This window comes from Palaemon carinicauda, chromosome 32 (assembly GCF_036898095.1).
Source record: "Palaemon carinicauda isolate YSFRI2023 chromosome 32, ASM3689809v2, whole genome shotgun sequence".
NCBI classification, from domain to species: domain Eukaryota; kingdom Metazoa; phylum Arthropoda; class Malacostraca; order Decapoda; family Palaemonidae; genus Palaemon; species Palaemon carinicauda.
The window spans coordinates 50,739,041-50,749,404 of NC_090756.1; positions in this window are offsets into that span (position 1 = coordinate 50,739,041).

Genomic DNA, 10,364 nt, shown 5'->3' on the forward strand with positions numbered 1-10,364 from the left:
CTCAATGCTATTCAACATACATTCACGTAACCTTTTAATTTCCACACATTCATCTTGCATTTCTTCCACCTGCTCTTTAGTCAATAGATCATCCTCACTCCTCGTAATATCAACCATGCCAACAAAATTCGCCATAAATACACTATTATCTTCTATCACAACTACTTCACATCCATTCTTCAGAAGCAAACTACTACCAATATCAACTGATAAATCATGCAATCTTAAAAAGTCAATTCCTATCAAAAAACAACTAGGCATCTCATTCTCTCCCATTACAATGAAATTATGTTCCACCTCCATACTTCCCAGTTTTACTTTCAAACGCACTTCTTCACAAACTAGGAAGCTTCCTTTACCAATCCCATGAATTCTCACACTCGTACATTGCCTTTAAACTTCCCAATTGTACTGCTCTATTTCTTTGATAACAGACATATTCACTAATGACACTTGTGCGCCTGTATCAATTAAACTACAGTATTCATTCTCATTTATACCCACATAAGTCATCATTCTTCCTTTTACACCATGCATACAAATGTTTACTCTCCTATCAATAGGGTCATTCTTGTCACACCTATGTTCATCTTCGCTATCTCCCATGCTCATACCACTCAGATTCAAGTCACTCGGGCAATCCTCCTTCTCATTCAACAAATTACAACATCTTTCATTACATTGTAATCTCAATATATACTCCCTTTCAGTCTCCTTATTTGCCCGGTACTGCATCGGATGATTCCACCCAAAATACAAATAAACAGTGACACCATACGACATACTTACTACCAACAATACTTTTGATAACAATTCACCCTCAAGCACACTATCCTCCTCCTTATATGCCATTTCCTTCGATTATTGCATTCCTAACACTCATTCTAAGCTCATCTACACTAGCAGGTATATCCCTATTCAAACCCTTCAATTTCGACTTATTCAACTCAATCAAAATACATTTATTCACCATGTCATCCCCTTCAAAACTTTGTACCACCACTAAATCTTCCGGCAACCTTTCGAAATTACTATCATTCTTGCTACTATCTTCTATCTTACCATGCATTATTGACATCACATCTGCTATCACGTTCTTACTCACAGGTACATATTCTAGCTTAAAGTAGAAATTCATCCAAATCCTCTATTCTCCTAGCAACCCTAGCATTCACAGACTCTTTCCTAATCATGTACATTAGGGGCTGATGGTCAGAACGCACAATAAATTTCACACCATACAAAAATACCTTCAACTCTTTCACGCAAAACCTTATTGCAGCCAACTCCCTTTTAATCGTGGAATACTTCCGCTCAGCCTTATTAAATGCTTTACTTACATACGCTATCACTCTCAACTGTTCATCTCCATTTATTCTTTGCATTTAAACCAAGCAACCACCCATACTAATCCCACTAGCATTCGTATATAACTCTAGCATACGCACATGCTCACTATAGTCGGGAAAAGCCAAAGTGACGTCTCTCACAGCCTCTTCTTTCAACTTTTCAAATGCTTCTATCAGACGCTTATCCCATTTCAGTCTCGTACTATTTCTCTTACCTGTCCACTCATTCAAAGGATTCCCTATTACCGAATAATCTCTGACAAACTTCCGACCAAATTCAATCAACCCAAGAAAACCTCTCTCACTTACTCACAAACTTATCACTCTTCTTTATAACTGATTCACTCACCATATGCCTAAGAAATTCCACCTCCCCGGCCAACCATGTACACTTTTCAAGCTTAACTTTCACATCAACTTCTATCAAACGTTATAATACTGTATCAAGCAACTGCATATATTCCTCAACAGTCTCACTCGCAACCAAAATATCATCTATAAAAACAGTCACCTTTTGTCGATCAAACCCAGCTAAAACAACATTCATTCCCCTCTGGAAGGCAGCAGGCACCTTAGCAAGGCCAAAACTTAATCATCTAAACTGATAGTGACAATTACTACTCGAAAATGCCGTAATGGGCCTGCCCCTCTCTGTCAGAGGCATCTGATAATAGCCCCTAACTAAATCTAGCTTTGTAAAAACTTTCATACCATGCATCTTGTACACACAGACACTACATTCATCGGGAAACGTTCTTTAACAGTTACTTCATTCACCTTCCTATAATCAATACACATACGTAAACTTCCATCCGGCTTTCTTACATGTACAATAGGGTTATTCCAGGGACTCTCACTCCTTTCTATTACACCCATTTGCTCTAACTTCTAGCACTGCTCTTCTTTTTCTCTGGCAATAGGGGGAGAAAAATGTTGGGGACGCTAATATATGGGGGTATCATTACTAAGAACTATCTTAAATTCAGGCCACTTTGACCCCCACAATCCTCGTCACCATAACTTAAAACTCTCCGTCTATCTCATAACATCCTATAGAATTGTTCCCTTTCTCACTTATATTCTCATCTACATTAATTCTTTCTTTCAAACTTTCACAGTCCCAATCGCCATCCTGTTTTATCTTACCTGTCATAACATGTCTAAATTTAACATACCTTCCATCCTCTACATTGACCAACATATACATACATCTCATGCAATCACCCTCACGTATACTCCGTATTCTCTTCCTCCTTACAGTCGGCAACAAGCTCACATACACCTTCGGCTCTTGCAAATTCCAAATACTATCATACACATGCACGCTTGTTTTCACTAAATTACTTGCTTCCAAACCTTCCACTACGTATTCACAATTGTCACCATTGGCAATTCCCAGACTATTCAGCCATGCAACTTTCACACTGACAATCTCACTCGCATCTCTTGACAATGTAACACTTTCTTTCGCTATTAACGGCACACCTTTCCATACCTTCGTACATACACTACCATCTTCATTCAAATAAAATTCCCCACAAAATTTACCCTTAACTTTCATCTTTATCATGTTTACACTAGGATCTACAATCATACCACATTTTTTCAAGAAGTTATAATCTAACAACCCATCATATTTGTCATTTACTCCCTCAACCACATAAAAATCATTATCTTCCATCATCAGCCCCCCAATCATAACATTTTCACGTAACTTTCCCTGCACAGATATACTTAAATTACCGATACCTTTGACTTCACCTTTACACCCCTTAAATTCACAAACATCCCTTACCTTATCGTACGCATTCCAAAACATTAAATTGATAACACAACCAGTATCAATCAGACCAACTAGCTCTATTCCATTAAAATTTACTTTTGCACTCATGCAGTCATAAGCTCTTTCACCCATCACGTCTTCATGTAGTAAACCTTCACAAACATGCATCACATTCACTCCGCACACACTCGAGGACTCACCCAGCTGAACCCTCTTACACTCTAGTTTCCCGAACATCCTGGCTGACTTAATCCCTTCTTCCTACATACTCTCACTACATGCCCATCTGTACCACATTCAGTACACTTACCCGGAGGCTCCTTGCACATTTTAGCATAATAACCATCCTTACCACAATTACCACAAATCACATTCATGCCATTACTACGACATCCACTCGCTATGTGCCCAGTCATACCACACCGATAACATTTTACCTCTTTCTTTTTCTTGCACTCGCTCATTCCATGCCCTACCTCACCACATCCCAAACAAGCACCTAGAGCCCATCTACATTCATTCTTCTTATGCCCTACTTCCCCACACATATAATAGTTCTCTTCACAGACACAACTACCCGACCTACCTCGCTGCGCACTAGCACTCCTATCTCTCCAAACCGGATTCCCTTGCTTAAACCCTTCATTTGCCCTTACAGGTATTCCCACATTACTCGCCCTAACACTCCTATCTACTACATTATCAGCTACCCTCATCGGTCCTCTCATAACAGCATCTCTAAAACTAACAAATTCTTGCACACTTTCCTCCATTCCAGTTATTACACTCACATATATACTTTCTTTCATACATCTATCTAACTCATAATCCTCAACTATCTCTAATATATCATCCCATGTCAATGTCTCTTGCGTCCACCTCATTTTCTCCTTACGTCTCAAATTAATAAATTCACTCACATTCTCATGTATGGTCGCCAAAAACTTCCTCATTAACTCCTTATTCTAATTTATACCTTCATTCCCATACTTCTTCCTTGCTAAAGTTTCCAACCTACATACATTGATATAGCTTCTCCTGCATTCATCCGTGCCTCATCAAAATCATTTTCACGCTTATTCCTAACACTCACTTTCTTACGTCTTACCTGCTCAATTATTCTCTTTTTCACACTTTCATAATCAACGTCACCTACATTCATTATCAGACCATACATCTTCAACAAATACCCAGTCAAATATTCTCCTAACTCCGTAGCCCAAACTCTCTTACTATCACCATACTTATCTCATACTCCTTGAAAAACTCATATACATCCTTACTACTATGCTCATTGAACCTTTCACACCGAGGTACCTCTCTCATTAACACAGTCTTACACACATCCCGTTCATTTTCACTGCTATCATCACTGCTACCTTCCTTCTTGTTTCCTTCTTCTTCATTTGAATATAAAGAATCCAATTCAACGCTCAAATTCCTATCTTTAACCATTCCTTTCTTACCCTTTTCTCACTTACCACTTTCATCCATTCATGGTCATCTTCACTCTCATTCTGACCTTTCTTCCTTTCCCTCTTCACATTACTTTTACCTTTCTTCTCATTTTGCCTATCCCATTTCTGTTCATCCTTACTATGCCTAATTCCTTTATTTTCAATCTCACTATCACTACCTTCCATATCACTTACCTTAGCCTTCTCTTCCACTATCAACCCATTGCTTGAAGCAGAAGCCATTCCTCCGACTGCACCTTCACCCATGAAAGTTTTCATCATAACCATTACTTTCCCCATCATAGCTTCCATTTGTTCCTCCATTCGTTCCTCATTCTCTTTCATCCTCATCTCAAAACATTTTCCCACTCTCTCTACAGTTCCCTTCAACTCCCTAAGCTCCTTCTGCATCTCCTCATTCTCACAGTTCAACCTTTCATTCTCTACTAGCAACCTCTCTTTCTCAACAATCAACTTCTGCTCCCGTTCTTTATAATGACGCAATTCCTCCTCCAAAGCCTTAAATTTGCCTTCGATTGTCATCATCTTGTTCTTCAGCCTTAAATCTAATTCCTAGTCCTATCAGTCCTTCGTCAAAGAGTCCGGCTTCCAGTCCCACCTCGGCAGTCCCTGTTCGGGCGCCAAAATAATGTGGCGGGATGTCGCAATAACAACCCCAACACCCTTGATCACACTAACTGACAAATGTCTCCTCTGCACAAACTTCCCCCTTACGTTATCATAACTGGACTCTTAGACTAAAGGGAAACAAAAACAAAACATAACCTTGAAACTATATTTTCAAAAAACTAACACTTAAAACTAGAATCAACTGCATCCAAAAACTTAACACTTAATATTCAATAAACACCATTCAAATAAACATAAAGAAACCCTAACAAACTTAAAATTACAACACCCACCAGCACCAAAATAAATGATATGTGTTCATATGTATTTTGAGACACCAACACTGTCGTCCACCCACAGCTAAACTGTCTTTTCGGCACACTACCACAGCTTTGTGGTCAACAATCCACTGTGTGGCATTTTGCCACAACTACCTCCCTGACTGGGGTCGTAGTTATCATCGTCATCGTCATCATCCTCATCATAATCATCATCATGATAATCATCAATTGAAATCTTAATAAACAGGCCAGGTCATCAACGGTTTTGCAGTCCAAAAGAGCAGTTCAAACAAAATCAGTTACAGGCCAGGTGATCAACAGTCAATTCTAAAAAAAAAATCTCTCTCAAAGGAAGAACTACGGCCTGCAAATGAAAAAAAAGAAAAACACTTACGAACACTTAACTAACTAAGCTATCTCACTATGATCAAAGATAAATAATAAACTATCATTCACAATAACGACAAGCAAATACAAACAAAACAGTACTTACTCAAAAAATAATCAAACACTTCTCCGCTGGTTGAAAAAAATAATAATGATAATCCAGCATTCACACTACTGCCTCTTGCTGCAGTCAAATAAAAAAAGCATTCGCTCCGAAACATTTACCATTGTCCTAACCTAGCTAAAAGTGAACAAACAACCCTGTTTATACCAACAGTCTTTCTCACAGCAAACAATTGATACACTAACTACCTCTCTCTCCCTGATGCACCGCCGTCTCTCTCTCTCTCTCTCTCTCTCTCTCTCTCTCTCTCTCTCTCTCTCTCTCTCTGGATTTGGCGAACAAAAAATAAAAAATAAGAAAAAAATTAATCCTCCACAAAGTTACTCAGTTGCTTTCATCCTGCTTTTGAGTCACAACCTTCTCTCGGCCCGTCACATCTGGGTCTCCCAACTCTTCTAGTACCTTGTGGAGCCAGTTAAGCGTTTTTAAGTAGATAGACATAAATCTTGGCAGATAGATAGCCATCTTTAGGTAGATAGATAGATATATATCTTGGTAGACAGATATAAAAATAGATATTTACGTAGATAGATAGAAAAACAGATACATGGGTAAATAGATAGATAGATTTATAGATATATATTTATCTCTATCTTACGGATAATAACAATACTCCCAGGCTTGTTATTCAACTCACTGCTTTAGAAGAGAAAGAAAGACAAGAAGAATGTAATCAGGTGTCCAGAAAACCTTTTTGAATGGCATCATCCGGTTCAGATAAATCTTCCAGAGGCGATTTCAAAGCAATACACAGGATATGCTTTCAGCTTTCTCGTTTCCAGTCAGTATTACAAAGATTAACCCTGTCTCTCTCTCTCTCTCTCTCTCTCTCTCTCTCTCTCTCTCTCTCTCTCTCTCTGGTTTTATTTGTTTTTATTCATTATCTGTTTTTTCCAGAATACAGTAGAGTTATCTTACATATGATTAGAGCCCAATCCCTCTCTCCATATAAGACCAGGGAGGTCCAAGCAATGACTGCTGATGACTCAGTAGGTAAATCTATAGGCTCCCCCAAACCACCATCCCTAGATCACAAGGACAACAAGGTTACAGTTAAAAGTATCGCGCTGGAGCTGTGTTCGATCTCCCTTTCAGCAGATAGCGGGGGTGGAAAGTTTTCCATAGGCTACCTCCTGACTCAGCAAAATTAAATTTTGGGTCATGATAATATGTGTTAGGCGGGATTGATGAGGAAGGAAAGGCCAATTTCCTAGGCTAGCCCAAGGTTTCCTAGGTTAGGTTAAGTTTGTTCAGATTAAGATGGATGAGTTTCAGGTGATCAAGTCTGTGTTTTTTAGAGAATTGTTTCTATTTGAGACATTAATCATCTTATGATTGTTTTTTTATACTTTGGATGTTTCAATATTCATGGATACTTCAAAAATCAGTTTTTTATCTATATATGGCTACTTATAAAAATCCGTTGTTGTTTTTTTTTTTTTTTTTTTTGTATCTGTTATTACAATCTTTACGTATATATGGTATATGTTAAAAAAAAATAAAACCAAAATCCGAGGTACTACTACATCCTACTACACTTTTCATTATATATATTTTCCAATTTCTGAATTACATTTTAAAATTTTTCAGGCTAAAAAAACTTAGTCCCTCGTCCATGTTCCTTTCTATTTTTGGAAGCATGAAGGAGCATATGGTAAACTGTGGCTGTACATTGCCCTGCTTCAACGACAAATCATTTTGAGTAGCTTTTTACAAAACACCCACTGGCAATGTTAGAAAATAATTTTTTATTTAACATTTTACATTTAGCATTTGCAAAAATTACACATATAAAGAATATTTTATTGTAGACAGTTACTATTATTGTTATTTCTATCATTTGCTAAGCTACAAACATAGTTGGAAAAGCAGGATGCTATAAACCTAAGGGCCCCAACAGGGAAAATAGCCCAGTGTGGAAAGGAAATGAGAAAAAATAAGATATCTTAAGAACATCAACAACATCTAAATAAATATTTCCCATATAAACTATACAAATTAACAAAACATGAGGAACATAATTTAGATAAGATATTGTGCCCGAGTGTACCCTCATGCAAGAGGCTATGGCACTACTCAAGACTAGAAAACAATTCTTGGATTTTAGAGTGTCCTTCTCTTAAAAGACCTGCTTAACAGGGCTAAAGAATTCTTTCTACCCTTACTAAGAGGAAAGTAACCACTAAACTATTACATTTCAGTCACTAACTCCTTGAGCCAATAATTTCTTGGTATTCTCGGTGTTGTCAGATATATGAGGACAGAGGAGCTTGTGGAAAGAATAGGCCAGACTATTCCGTGTATGTGTAGGCTAAGTAAAAAAGATCCGTAACCACAGAGAGGGATCCAGTATAGTACTTTTTGACCAGTCAAAGAACCCAGAAAATCTAGCTTTACAAAAAGTGTCAATATGAGTCTTAGATCTATTCAAGTTGGTCTTCCAACTCTAGTTTAAGAAATCGAAGGTTGGAGATCACCACAAGTGTAAACAAAGTTTGTAAGTCATTCAAATCAATTCGATAAATGAAATAGAAACAATAAAGATTTTATATTAAAAAGACCATCGTATAGATAATTTCGAAACTTACTAAATGGAGAAGATGGAGTAGCAGCACTCTGAGTGTGTGTGGATGGAAAAACTATAGGGGGATGGTGTCTATGGCACAGAAATATTAATGAAGACAGGGGACGAAAATAATCAGAGAAAGCAATGAGAGTCTTTGGACTTTTTCATTACCAAAACGAAGTTGTTAAGCGAGGAAAAAATTTCGTTATTGTTGGAAAATGGAAAACAAAAGAAGTTAATGATTGTTGATGGTCAAATGTTTCTCTCTGTTTATCTGAACACAAAAGATTTCTTGTCACTTTTTCACGAATACAATACATTCCTTTATTTTAAAGCTGATCTTGCAGATTTTCAGTTCTTCTTGTTTTCATTTTTATCACTTATATTTCTGTAAATTATTTTCGGTAATCGTTTTATATATATATATATATATATATATATATATATATATATATATATATATATATATATATATATATATATATATATATATATATATATGTGTGTGTGTATATATATATATGAAACCTCTAGGGAGACTTTGAAACTTTAAGCGAGCAGGCAGAGTAGTACAGAGTAAGTCATGTTAGAATTATCATCGCTTTAGTTCTTACTTAATATTTATTGAAGGAAAACCTTTGGGAGATATTACTTGGACTGGAAGGTTCATTCATGGTGGAATATATCACCTAAAGAAAGCTAAATCTGGAAGATTACCTCCAACCCAGTGATGGCAATTGAATACATGATTGAATGTTAAATATAACACATTTCGGGTACTATAATATCAACAACAACAAGAACATATGCAGCCGTTTATAGTCCACTGCAGTACAAAGGATCGTTGTGGCCCTTTGGTAACGTCTCTGCCTTGCGAGAGGCCTTTAAACTTGTAAACATGCCCTTAATGATTTCTTGGTTTTGACCAGTTTTTATCCTCACGCTGGCCAACTGCGGATTGGTAATGGTGAGAGATTTTCGTCTGATCGCTGACAGCAAACTAACCTAGTATAAGTGGCCCTGATCATGGTCATACATGAATCTTTCCAACAATTATTTATTCTTCTTATTAAGAACTGTCTGCAAACACAATTGGACAAACGATGTTAGATATAGTTTATCCCTGGCAAGGTAATTTGTCTATTTATCTCCTTTTTATCTCTTAATGCATTACCTGTCTTCGGAGAGAGACAGATGTATTCCAAAATAGATTAATAGTGTTGATGTATTTTTTATTCTTTTGGTCAAATACGTAATATAGGCATTATTCTGCTTTTAACACATTTACTATATACGATGAAAAGATAATATTGAATTTCTGGTAATATTTTATAGATTATACATGAAAGATCTATTTTAATGTTGATACTGTTCTTAAAATATTCTAATTTGACTGTTCATTACTTCTCTTGTAGTTTATCTATTTCCTTATTTTTATTTCCCTGGGCTTATAGCATTCTGCTTTTCCAACTAGGGTTGGCCCTTTTTCTTTATTTATTGAAATTTGTTAATAATTAGAATTTTGTTTTATGTTATGAAAATATATAGGATTTGTTCACTCAAATGAAATTTAGACTATAGGAAAGAGAAACGGTTATAGACTATAATTTTGATTCGGTAAATAAAACATCAACGAAAACAACAAAATTATTATTATTAATATTATTATTATTATTATTATCATTATCATTATTATTATTATTATTATTATTATTTTTATTATTATTATTATTATTATTATTATTATTATTATTATTATTATTATTATTAGCTAAGCTATAACTCTA